This window comes from Orcinus orca, chromosome 9 (genome assembly GCF_937001465.1).
Source record: "Orcinus orca chromosome 9, mOrcOrc1.1, whole genome shotgun sequence".
Classification (NCBI taxonomy): Eukaryota; Metazoa; Chordata; class Mammalia; order Artiodactyla; family Delphinidae; genus Orcinus; species Orcinus orca.
The window spans coordinates 76,145,727-76,159,630 of record NC_064567.1 but is presented as its reverse complement, the minus strand read 5'-3'; the positions used below and the strand labels follow the sequence as shown (position 1 = coordinate 76,159,630).

At 39.9% G+C, this 13,904-nt stretch overlaps 1 protein-coding gene across 2 annotated transcripts in view; it reads right to left on the bottom strand.

Moving 5' to 3' along the window:
- The window catches only part of ELAPOR2 (endosome-lysosome associated apoptosis and autophagy regulator family member 2), a 291,435-nt gene that overhangs the window by 226,725 nt on the left and 50,806 nt on the right, over nt 1-13,904 (bottom strand). For both annotated transcript variants that reach the window (XM_049714889.1, XM_049714888.1), the window contains exon 2: nt 8,259-8,330. The gene's annotated coding sequence lies outside the window, so the exon portion shown is untranslated. The remainder of the gene's footprint in view (nt 1-8,258; nt 8,331-13,904) is intronic.

Sequence of the window (13,904 nt, the reverse complement as noted above, 5' to 3'; positions counted from 1 at the left end):
TGGTAAAAGCAAAATTTTGTTAATTTAGCAATAGGAATAAAATAATAAAATCTGTACATTTTTGGCCCAATAACTTTACTTCTAATAACTTAGCCTAAAGAAATCATCAGTTAAGAGTACATGTATAGAGATATTCATCATGGTGTTGTATATAGTAATAAAAAGTAGATATAAGCTAATGTTCTATAACAGGATATTGCTTAAATACATGAAGGTACATCCACTTATTTGGATGCCATGAAACCATTAAAAATTATTTTCTACACATGGATTTATGAACCTGAAAAGACGTACACAATTCACAAGGCAATTAACAAGTTAAGAAGACTACCAAAAAACATATATAGTATAATCCCATTTTTGAAAACACATTTGCAAGCACAAATGTATAGTGTCTGGAAGAATGTACATTACAATATTGAGAAAAGGTATCTCTGGATGGTGAAATTACTGATAATCTTTTACTCTCTTCTCTATACCTATTAAAATATATGAAATCTTATATCTCAATGAATTCTTTAATATTTATTTTGCAAAAGCACAATAAGGCCCTTTTTACTTAGGAGATAGGGAAAGAATTAGCCTGACTTAACAACTGGATATGGGTGACAAGAAAGACAGCAGAATTAATAATGGTACTGAAGTTCTGCCCACAATTAATGTGAGAATAAAGTAGAACTGAAGAAAGGGTGACAGCAAGGGAATCACTTTGGAGTTGAGAAATTGAATTTCATGTTAATCTTTGTGTTCGAGATGACATGAAAGACAGGCGGAACTATCTAGCAAGCACTCTTCGTTTCTCTGGCCAAAAACAAAATGATGAATGTGGGAATCACACAGGTTTCAGCCTACTCTGTGTTGCAAGTAGAGTCCTATCCTCAGTGGATGGTTTTGAGGCAGGGCAAGGACTAGGGTGAGGCAAGTGAGATGTAAAATTTAAGGGGTGCCAAAAACCTAAGAGATCAAGATACATAATATTTTATGCAATATTTCAGAACATCAAAAGTATCCAAAAAATCCACGATGAACAAAATATCGAAAGTTTAAATAAAGATATGATCTTATTATTAATTTTTCATTCCTTTTGCCCCAGGCTCTGATATGCTCAAGATGAAGCTACCACTGTTCCCCGTCCTTATTTAAAGTTTTGATGTTCTGTTTGGCATTGATTTTTTGCATTAAAGATGTTATGAAGATGTTATGCATATTCATTATTGAAGGGTATTTTTAGTGCCCCTTAAATGTGCCTGAGGCAGGTGCTTCATTTGCTTCACCCTAGTCCCAGCCCTGTTTCAGAGAAATGGAAATAATTTTACCTGTGTGTATTATTTTACTAGTGCTGTCAAAACAAAGTACCACAAACTGGCTGGCTGAAATGAAATTTATTGTATCACAGTTCTGGAGGCTGTAAGTCCAAGATCAAGGTGTGGGCAGGCTTGGTTCCTTCTGAGGGCTGTACTACTGACTCTGTTCCATGTCTCTCTCCTAGCTTCCTGTGGTTTGCTGGAATCTCTGGTGCTCTTTGGTTTATAGCTGCATGACCCCAATACCTGCTTTCAGGACTTCATGGTGTTCTCCCTGTGCCCATGTCTGCCTCCACATTTTCCTTTTTTTTTTTTTTTTTGCGGTATGCGGGCCTCTTACTGCTGTGGCCTCTCCCGTTGTGGAGCACAGGCTCCAGACGCGCAGGCTCAGCGGCCATGGCTCACGGGCCCAGCCACTCCGCGGCACGTGGGATCTTCCCGGACCGGGGCACGAACCCGTGTCCCCTGCATCGGCAGGTGGATTCTCAACCACTGCGCCACCAGGGAAGCCCCACATTTTCCCTTTTTTTAAGGACACTGGCCATATAGGATTAGGGGCCCACCCTACTTCAATATGACCTCATCTTATTTTAATCAGTTACATCTGCAATCACCCTATTTCCAAATAAAGTCACATTCTGAGGTACTGGGATTTAGGACTTCAACATATGAATCTGGGGGTGGGGGGACACAATCCAACCTATAACACCATGTTTACTAAATTTTCTATCTGCTTTAGTCTGGTATCCTTTAGAAGCCTCAACACAGTTAACCCCAGAATCTCTGCTCTGCACTCAGCAATGAGCAGGATCGATTTACAGCCTCTGGCTTCCTTTTGACTACAAAATGCTATGACTATTTGGACTATGAAATCTATGTCTGTTGAGAAGCAAATGTCTCGTAGGCTGGAGGATTTGTACGTGCCTCTGTATTGCCTACTCACCAGTCCATTATTCCTGACTCTTACAACTCAGGCTCTGGAACAGAAGGAAGCAAAGAAGAGTTGAAAAGCCAGTGAGCAGCATGAACCCCGGGAGCTATGGGAAATCCTAGGGGTACCCCAATGCTATCTCCAGTCACACACTCATCCTCCACTCCCTATAGCTCATATCCAGTCTTTAAGAAAAAATGGAAGCATCGTGATTTGCATTTTTACTTTTGCCTTACGTCACTAAAGTAACAGTGACCAGCCTTAATTGAGTGCTTTTACAGACATGACGTAATCCTTACGAAAAGTCTAAAAAGTAATACAAATATGGAAACTGACGCCTAGAGTTCACACCGCTAGTAAGCAGCGGACCCAGGATTTATATCCAGATCTCTATGACATCAGAGCCCTGAAACAAGAAACTCTACTGCATGATGGATATAGATTTCCAACCCAATTCTAGAGCTCTATCAAAAGAGAGTTAAAAAAAAAAAAAAAAAGAGAGAGTAAAGCCAGTCCGACCAGGGTCAGACACAGAAGATAACCCTCCAAACAAACCTCACTTCCACCCTTTTCTGCCGCTCACAGAGACTGACCACGCGCTGACCGCCCAATTATACAGAGTATAAATTTGGAGCCCTTTTGTAGAGGCACTCCTGCTGAGTCAGTAACTTTCTAACAGATGCTTAACAAACACGATCTTAATAGGAAACTAGTATATGTTCCCTGGCCAGTGTGATCATAGTTTCCATGAAGGTCAAGGCAGTGAAGCTCTGGCCATAATCTCACTCAAACTCCATTTGAGTACCAAGGGGTTCACTCTGAGCCAACAATGGTGGAGTTGATCAATTGTGTTTCTACAAAATCTATAATCTATAAGACTTTCTCCTCTTCCCTCATCAAGATCTTTGCACAAATGGTTTTTCATAAAGAGAGTTAGCAAGGATGGTAGATAAATGAGCAGAATGGACAAATGTTTTTCACCTAATATAATTTAACATTTTGTTTGTTTTTAATTTATTTATCTTATTTATTTTTGGCTGCGTTGGGTCTTTGTTGCTGCACGCGGCCTGTCTCTAGTTGTGCCGATGGGGTTCTCATTGAGGTGGCTTCGCACCGCGGAGCACGGGCTCTAGGCGCGCAGGCTTCAGTAGCTGTGATGCTGGGCTCAGTAGCTGTGGCTCACAGGCTCTAGAGCACAGGCTCAGTAGTTGTGGCGCATGGGCTTAGTTGCTCTGCAGCATGTGGGATCTTCCTGGAACAGGGCTCGAACCTGTGTTCCGTGCATTGGCAGGCGGATTCTTAACCACTGTGCCACCAGGGAAGCCCTAACTTAACGTTTCAATGAAGCCACTTAATGATATGCAACAGATAGGACAACTTGGTCTCTGTAACCCATGATAATTAACTCAAGGGGTAAACAACTAGAATATTAAATAATGTTGGCCCAAGGGAAAAAGAGGAATGAGAGAAAGAAATGCAAAGCTTGAGACATCTCAAGCCATGCTGTGGTATCATTCACTTTTTTAGGGGATTTGCAGGAAGGAACAGCAACAAAATTAAGAAAGAATAGTAAATGGGCCTATCTCCTTGTTATTTGTTTTTTTATTGTCATCCTTTCATGACAACATAAAATTAGACATGGTAACCCTCATGGAATTTTGTTTTATGTATTAAAGGATATTCCATATTTACTCAACTACCTTTACCATGCTGATTTGTATTAAGCTTTGTCACCATTGACACCTTAATGTTGTCATTCTTCATAAATTGTTTGCAAATTCTCTAGAAAGCATTATTCTGGAATGTTCAGGTTAGGAGAATGAAACATCCCCTCTTAAAGTAACCTTCCGTCCCATTATCGATGCCTCCTTGACGAGTTTTACAATACCTGCTCTCCCCTCCCATTATGCCACCATCTCTCAATGTAGTTTTAGTCAAAGCATAAGAACGCTGTGATGTAGATCTGAAATTATTTTACCACTGTCTGCAGTGATTTCCCAGGGCCTGGCGTACTCTTTGACTCTAACCTTCAAGAGATGCACGATTTGTCTTTTAAATCTTTTAGTCAAAAATAATTTTAAAGTCATTTCAGAGCTTTGAAATAGAGCATAGAACCAAAAATTAAGCACGAAAATATGTCTTTGATGTAAAATTTTATTCCTGTAGAGAAGATATATATTCACTATGTACTGTGCTCATGTATGCTCATGACATTATTTCTGATGGGATATCTGAAACCAGACTCAAGAAATAGCCTCTTTCGTGGAAGAGTAGCTCCGTCCTTGTACTATATGCTCTAGGTTCTCCTTGTTACAAGGAGGGTCATAAAACTCAATCTACTCCTGTTTCCTGTAATTTTCACCTCTTTACTCCCTTCCTTCTAGGATAAAAGAGCTGTGACTATCTCTTTCTAAGGTGAAATATACTCAATAATAGAGTAAAAATGTACCTAGCTTTAAAAAAAAAAACTTGATAAAATAAAATGGAAACACACAAAATAGAATAATTCATCAGAGCCCTAATTATGATTCAACTACCTATAAAATTACATTTACAAACTTATAAAATTATGTTTATAGACAATTTTTCTGTTATTATTGGAAGGAATATATCTATAATTATGGGGGTAAAGTTTTGGACTTTCAGACCTCACCACTGCCCCATCAGCAGTAAGCAAAGTAATAAGGGACCTATAAATCATTAACATTAATAATGGGTTCTTTAGAAAAAATTATATTCAGTCTTCCCATTTTGAAGGGAAAACACTACATTATCATTTAATGAGTAAGTAGCTTTTTTATTACAACATCTTGGTGAAATAATGGCAATTTTCCCAAACAGAAAATGAACAAATGCCTCTAGTCTCCACTAACTGAACCAGCCCTTTCTTCCTAAGTATCAGGTCCTTTCAGAGTCTTCTGAATACACTATGAAAATAGACAAGAGTCTGGCAGACAGAATCTTTGGAACTATTATGCAGTTCAGTCAACTGGCATCATGGGAATAAATAATGAGATGCTCAAGCCTGGCTCAAAGGCAAACATTCCTGCAAAGGTTCATACATAGGTTAAAAACCTGTCCACATTTCATTATATCCTCAAAGTTCAATACTACACTAATTACCATTAAAACCTCCCATAGTAAACACCATGATATAAGAAAATGGGTGAGAAAAAATCTTACACTGTGATTTTCATCTACAATTCTGAAATATTGGCCTGGGTGGGGAGCAAGGGAGTCTCAGCCAGTGACTTCATCTTCTTTCGGAGGTGTTCTGGCAGTTCACGGAACCTTAGCCATTAGCACTGGAAAAAGGCCCAAGATAGATCAGAATACTCCTGACATCATATAACCAAGCATGTTATATACTTAGATCTATATGTGGACTTCTCAAGATCTACTTAAAGAAAAAGAAAGAAAAAGGTATATATGAATATTAGATACATATGTATTTAATGTAATATATATACATTATATATGTGTTACATATATATATATTACATTAAAGCAATTCAGAAAGACAAAAGGGTGAGGTACACAGATTAAGGTGGGTTCAAAATATTCCCTATCTTCAAACTTCTGTTCCTTAAACGAGTTCTAGCATTTCCACTCGGAAAAAAAATCTCTTTTTAAACTTAATCCAGATATAGAAGAGGAGATATATCTGCCACTCCAACCACCTTATGCCAACCCCTATCTTCTCCCCAAGGAAGGAGGAATTGCTAAACCAGATTGGTAAGGCTCAAAGTACTCATTTGGCCACCCTTAAAAGTATAAGCATTCGTCAAGCATTTAAAAGCATAAGGCACACACAGATGCTCTTTGGCCTTCTTTCTTCTTGGGGTTGGGTGTGTAAATAAACCTGGAATTGCCAACAAGGAAAGGCAGGTCCTTCCAGGTCTTAGAGAACTGGTTATTGCTTCTCGCTACGGTAACTTGTGGCTTCCCAGAGGGTAGCGACATGTCAAGATATAGTTTGGGGTTGGGAACAACAGGTGGGAGGCCCTGCTTAGGCTTCCATGAATGCTTTTAAAATAAAGACTGATAAATTAGAATGTGTCCAGAGGTCCAAAGAGGTACAAACATAACCCTCTGGGAAACACCGATCTAGGCTATCGTGGATCAGATAAATGCCCGTGGGCCAGCTGTCCTCCACCTTGTCCTCTCCTCTTGTGAAAGATGAATTGTAATTCAAGGAAGCATCCATGGGATGAGGCAGGAGTTGGTTCTGCGGGCTAACCGGACCCGAGTCTCACATACACTCGATCTACAGAAGCGCAGTGTTCCTTGTGACCTGATATCACTAGATTAACAAGACTGGTGGAGCAGAGAAGGAGACACACAGCATGATCCACCTAGGCCCTGAACCCTTCACCCCACCCCAAGGACTGCCCACTTTCTAGAACTAATAGAGAAAGTACAATCAATAATGCATTAGCCAGCCTTTTCAAATTCCTCATGGGTCAGCAAGCATGGGCACTGCTGAATTTTACACTTGAGAAATTAACCAATTCTTGATTTTATTTCAAAAGTCAGAGTAATAAGGAAAATATTTTTTTCTTTTCCAGGAAATTCATTTAAAAATTGGCATCTCACATATAATAATAACACAGTAAATCTGGAGCTAAAATAAATAAGAAGTTTTCTCCCTAATTATCCTATCTTTGAAAATCCTTAGATATTAATTTTAATTAGTAATATCTCCCTCCCGCCAGCAATAACAGTCACATAATATGGTGATTCTGATAAAATATTGGTTATGTATGCAACTGAAATATTAAAATTTTTAAATTGAGAGATAAAAGTACTCCAAGACACTAGTGTGATTATATTCATTTCTGTATTTCTGAAACGGCAAACTCCTGGAATCAACCTAAATATCCATCAATGGGGGTCTAAATAAACGAATCACAGTACATCCACAAAATAGTATTACATTATGCCCTTTGCTTTTTTATTTTTAACTAAATTTTATATCCTGGAGATCTTTAAACCGTAAAAAAAGAACTAGGTAGATCTGTGTGTGTTTTTCTGGGAAAATCTCCAAGACACAGAATTAATTTTTTTAATGATAACATGATCCCATTGTTGTAAATTTCTTAGAGAGTGTGTGTGTGTGTGTGTGTGTGTGTGTGTGTGTGTGTGTGTGTTCCTCTGTATGAAAGGCATATTCTTTCGTTCAACAAATATGTATTATGCCCTGTTATATGCCAGGCACTGTTTTTTTTTTTTTTCAAGATATTGTGGAAACATTGAGGAACAAGACAAAGTCCTTATTCTTATGCAGCTTATTTGTGAATGGAGGAGAAAGACAGTAAGCAAGTACATAAATAAGATACTTTCAGATAGTGATCAACACTTATAAGAAAATAAAACAGACTAACGGACGAACTGCGTAGGATCATCTAAGGTAACACCTGAATGCCAGACAAGATCGGGGGAGAGTCTTTCAGGCAGAAGAGCCATCTGATGCAAGACCCTCAGACAGCACAAAGCCAGTGAGGTGAAATACGGTTAAAGGAAATGGCAGAAATAGTGGAAGAAGCAGGCAGGGCCAGATCAAGAAGAGTGTTTTAGCTCATGTAAAGGAGCTTACATTTTATTCTATATGCAGTGGAAAACTAACAAAACTGGGATTGGGTGATGAGGGAAATGACCCAAAATGACATACATTATAAAATGTAAGTCTTAAAAAGTGCATAAACACTCCCCATGCCAGTCCTTACGATGCATTAGAAACATCCAATATTGAGGGAGAAACTTTTTCTCCATTGTTTTTTTTTAACTATGCGCAAATAATACTTGAAATGCTTAATGAAAAAAATGGGTTAATAATGTAAGGTGGCAAACAGACACTGAGAATGTTTTCTTGTTTCTTTTGTTAATGTGCAATACTTTTCTCTAAGCATATCTGTCTATAATGTCATCAATCTTCTCCAGACTGTGAGCAAGAGTAATGTCATATTAATATCAACTAAGATCTTCAACCTTCTAAACTCCCCACCAATTCAGGCAAAACTTACCTTTTAAGTTCTCCCTCTCTTCCAGCCAACTCAAACCAATTACTTAACCTCTCTGAATCCTAGCTTGGGCTTCTGTAAAGAGAAAAATGATAGCAACCTTAGATATAATGAGTTAATGCAGGAAGAATTCAAAGTTAGGTACATACTGGACCGACCCAGAAAGTTAGTACAAGATACAGAGGCTCACTGAAATAGGATAAGACCTGAACATCTGCATTGTATTGAAAGTTTCCAGGTGATTCTGATACATACCCAAGCTTGAGAACCAACAAGTTAACATATCTGCCTCAACTAGTGCAATTCCTGGAATAGCAAGCTCTAATAAAGAAGTGTTGGGCTTCCCTGGTGGGGCGCAGTGGTTGAGAGCCCACCTACCGGTGCAGGGGACACGGGTTCGTGCCCTGGTCCGGGAAGATCCCACATGCCGTGGGGCGGCTGGGCCCGTGAGCCATGGCCGCTGAGCCTGCGCGTCTGGAGCCTGTGCTCCGCAACGTGAGAGGCCACAACAGTGATAAGCCTGCGTACCACAAAAAAAAAAAAAAAACTAGGCAGTTGACCTCACTCCTTCTCATGAAATATGATGGACAAGGAGGATCCCTTACTCCCATCTCAGGGAGAAACAGAGGCATGAATGGAAGGACAGAGGGATTTCCCAGAAAACAGAAACAAGGTCTGCTAGATTGGCAGCAACTTCCTTGACACCACAGAGCCCTTGCCACTCCTGCCCATCAGGGTTTGAATGTTTGCTGTGGACCAGTGACAGGTGGATGTTTTTACTCTGTCCCTTTTCAAATGGAAGCTTATTTTGCAATTTTTCCTAATGTTTAATTACTGCATATGTCTGTGTTGGAATTAATAAATTATAACGTACATACAACTTAAATTGTATTTAAGTTTTTACATCATTTGACACTGGGGAAACATGAGGAGACCACATGGAAAGGAATGAACATCACCCAGAGACCTTGGACTTTAAAGAGAGTGAGAGGGTTATTTAAATGGGAAGAAAAATGTGACATTGGGGTACCAAAGAGGTGGACTATGAAAATTCACTTCTACTAGCGTGATGAGTGTACCCTTGGTTTTTTATCTCTGCTTGCAATAGCTGTTATCCCTGTTTAGATTTTTTTTTTTTTTTTTAGTACTTGCTAGTCTGGGAGATGTAAAGCAATGTATCAATGTTAGTTTGCATTTTTATCACTGCTAGCACATTAGAGCATCTTCTAATATATTTATTGGCTGTTTGGATTTGCTCTTGTGAATTGCATATTCATATCCCTTATTTTTCTGTTTGTCTTCTTTGTCAAATTTTAAGACCTCTCTAACCCTTGCTAAATCCATCATCTGGTTTGCAAATATCTGTTCCAAATTGCCTGCAGTCATTGCTTATAGTTAATTTTGCATTAAAAAATTTAGTACTTATATGCTCAGATATATCAATTTTTAAAATAGATGCTAGAAAAAATTTTTATTGTAAATTTTTAAAAAATAGATGCTAGGCTTATTTAGTAGTAGTAGTAGTAGCAGTAGTAGTAGTAGTAGTAGTAGTAGTAGTAGTAGTAGTGGTAGTAGTAATAGTAGTAGTAGTAGGGTCTTTCTCTCCCCATAGCCTGTAAATGTTGTCTCTTAGATTTTTTTCTAAAGTTCTTAACAATTTAATTTTTATAGTTAAGTCTTTTAACTGGAATTTACTTTTGTATATGTGAAACATAGGAATCCAATTTCATTTTCTTATAGATGGATGACCAGTTGTGCCAGCACCAATTATTAAATAAATCTTTTCTCCCTGAATTAAAATACTCCTGTCATATGCTAAATTTTAATGTTTCCTGCTCTATGTCTGAATGAACAATTTGTCTACTATGCCGGTTTCATATTACTTGGGTTGTAATGGCTTTATACTATGTTCTGATATCTGCGAAGTCTCCCTCACTATTCTTTTAGATACATTTCTCGACATTTTTAAGATTTTTTTCTTCCAAATGAACTTCCTAGTTGCTGTGTCCAGCTCCACAAAACAAATCCAAGTTGGTATTCTAATTGGAATTGTATGAAATGTATAAATTGATTTGAGAATAGTTTTTTATAATTAAATCTTCTCATCCAAGAACATGCTATGCCTCTCAATTTGTTCAGACCTTGATTTTATATTGAAAATTTGTAATTTTCTTCATGTAGAGCCTTCATTTGTTTTGTTAATTTGGGGGGTAAATTGATTGCTTTAATGGCATCATAGAGACCGACTACCTTTCCCCACCCCATGTAACTTGCTTTGGCCAACAAAGGGGGCAGAAGTGATAGAATGCTAGTTCTAAGCCTAGGTCTCTGTATGCCTTGCATACTTCTGCTTGCTTTCTTTTTTTTTTTAATAAGTGGTTTCTTTTTTTATTATTTATTTATGTATTTGGCTGTGCCAGGTCTTAGTTGTGGCGTGCGGGATCTTCGTTGCCATGTGTGGGATCTTTAGTTGTGGCATGCGGGATGTTTTCAGTTGTGGCATGCGGGCTCTTAGTTGCGGCAGGCAGCATCTAGTTCCCTGACTAGGGATTGAATACGGGCCCCCTGCGTTGGGAGCACAGTGTCTTAACCACTGGACCACCAGGGAAGTCCCTCTGCTTGTTCTCTTGTACCTTTCCCATAGCCATGAAAAGAGCTTCCTCTGTAGCCACTGCCCCTTCAACCTAGAGACAGACCTTACAGCAAAGCCACTCAGCCAAGCCCAGCCAAGAATTACAAGTGAAAATACCTGTCAAGATGGTCCATGCCAAGATCCTATTTGCCATTCCCATTGTGCTCTTGGGAGGAATGCAATTCCCTTGCTATCTCTGCTGTGACTTATACTGTGTACATCAAACACAACCAACCCTGCCATTTTGACCACGGCAGATTGGACCAGATATTCCTGTCTATGCTAAAAGCAGACATGGTAAGCTGAACATTAGAAAGAGCTAATCCTTTGAGAAACTTAGAATAAAACTCTGCCCAATAGGGAGTCCCTGTATCAAATGGGAACGTATCAACACACTTCGTTCCTCTTGTTAAGGATGAAGTAATATGTACCCAGAAGTGGGTCACTATAGCCATTGTAAGGTAAATGATTGCTCTACTGATCCATGTAGCTTGCTTACAGGCCAGTTTGGGGTATGTAAAACTGGCATGTAAGAAAGTTTACATTCTCTTGGGTTTCACCTATGCATGTCAACAAATCTCTATTTTCTAACCTTTTATTTTCCACAACAAAAATAATAGCTGGTATATTTTAGTTTTTACCATAAGCAACAAAAATAATACCAAAGATATCCAGTATTTAATAACACATATGTCATTTTGTTAAATCCTAATAAATTAATCTTCCAGGTAGTTGTTAATATTGTTCTCTTTTTACAGGTGAGGGAACTGAGCTTTAGAGAGGAAAAATAACTAGTTCACTGTCATATAGCTTGGAAGTAGAGGAATTGGGATACAAATCCAGATCTGTCTGGCTCCCAGGATGGTTTTCTATGCTTCTATAGCAGTCGTTTTCAAAGTGTGGTCCCCAGATCAGCACATCAGCATCACCTGGGAACTTCTTAGAAATTCAAATTCCTAGGTCCTACCCAGACCTACAGAATCAGAAACTCTGAGGAACCGACAAAAGAAATCCAAGTTTTAACAAGCCCTCCTCACCAGGATTCTGATGCCTGCTTAAGTTCCAGAACCACTGCTCTATACCATACTACCTCCACAAAATGATTTTAAAGGCGGGAATGAATTCTGTGAGCAGAAATGATCTGAAAGTCTTCCTGAAGACTATAAGCTGAGCTTTAGAGGATGAGGAGAATAAAGTGGGTATAAAAAGGAGATGAGGGGAAAAGGTCTGGAGCTGCCGAAGAGGTAAGAGACTTTTTCTTCCCCCTTTGTTTCCTGGTGCGCGAGGAGAGGGGATTAAGAGCGCTGCTTAAAGGAACTCCAGAGACGGGCCCCAGCCGCGGCTTAAAAGCACGGGCCCCAGAGACGGGCAGGAGACGCTAAGGCTGCTGATGCCACCACCAAGGGGCCTGAGTGCGAGCACAGGTCACTATTAACACCCCTCTTCCGGGGAGCCTGTGCAGCCCGCCACTGCCAAGTTCCCAGGATCCAGGGACAGCTTCCCCGGGAGAACGCACAGCGTGCCTCAGGCAGGTGCAAAGTCACGCCGGCCTTTGCCACCGCAGGCCCGCCCCGCACTCCGCGCCCCTCCCTCCCCCTGGCCTGAGTGAGCCAGAGCCTCCGAATTAACGGCTCCTTTAACCCCGTCCTCTCTGAGCAAAAACCAGACGCCCTCCAGCGACCTACACGCAGAGGCGGGGCCAAATCCAAAGCTGGGCCCCTGGGAAATGTGAGAACAAAGAAGAGAAAGGGGAATCGCTCCCAGCAGCCTCAGAAGCAGCGGATTAAAGCTCCACAATTAACTTGATGTACCCTGCAGCTGTGGAATACATGAATAGACAACGAATCATCCCAAATTGAGGAGGTGGACTTTGAGAGCAAGATTTATGAGTTTTTCCCCTTTTCCTCTTTTTGTGTGTATGTATATGCTTCTGTGTGAGATTTTGTCTTTATAGCTTTGCTTCCACCATTTGTCCTAGGGTTCTATCCATCCGTTTTTTTAAAAAAGTTTTTCTTAATAATTTTAATAACTTTATTATACTTTACCTTCTTTCTTTCTTTTCCTTCTTCCTTCCTTCCTTCCTCTCTCTCTCTCTGTCTCTCTCTTTCCTTCCTTCCTTCCTTCCCTCCTTTAGACAACGAATCATCCCAAATTGAGGAGGTGGACTTTGAGAGCAAGATTTATGATTTTTTCCCCTTTACCTCGTTTTGTGAGGGTATATGTGTATGCTTCTGTGTAAGATTTTGTCTGTATAGCTTTGCTTCCACCATTTGTCCTAAGGTTCTATCTGTCCCTTTTTTTTCTCTAAATAATTATTTTTTAATTTAATAACTTTATTATACCTTATTTTATTTTACTGTATCTTCTTTCTTTCTTTTTTCCTTCCTTCCCTCCTTCCTTCCTTCCTCCCTCCCTCCTTTCTTTCCTTCCTTCCTTTCTTTCTTTCTTTCTTTCTTCCTACTTCCTACTTCCTACTAATTATTTCTCTCTACTTTTTCTCCCTTTTATTCTGAGCCATGTAGATAAAAGGCTGTTGGTGCTGCAGCCAGGAGTCAGTGCTGTGCCTCTGAGGTGGGAGAGCCAACTTCAGGACACTGGTCAACAAGAGACCTCCCAGCTCCACATAATATCAAACGGCAAAAATCTCCCAGAGATCTCCATCTCAACACCAGCACCCAGCTTCACTCAACGACCAGCAAGCTACAGTGCTGGACACCCTATGCCAAACAACTAGCAAGACAGGAACACAACCCCACCCATTAGCACACAGGCTGCCTAAAATCATAATAAGTCCACAGACACCCCAAAACACACCACCAGACGTGGACCTGCCCACTAGAGAGACAAGATCCAGCCTCATCCACCAGAACACAGGCACTAGTTCCCTCCATCAGGAAGCCTATACAACCCACTGGACAAACCTTAGCAACTGGGGACAGACATCAAAAACAACAGGAACCACGAACCTGCAGCCTGCAAAAAGGAGACCCCAAACACAGTAAGATAAGCAAAATGAG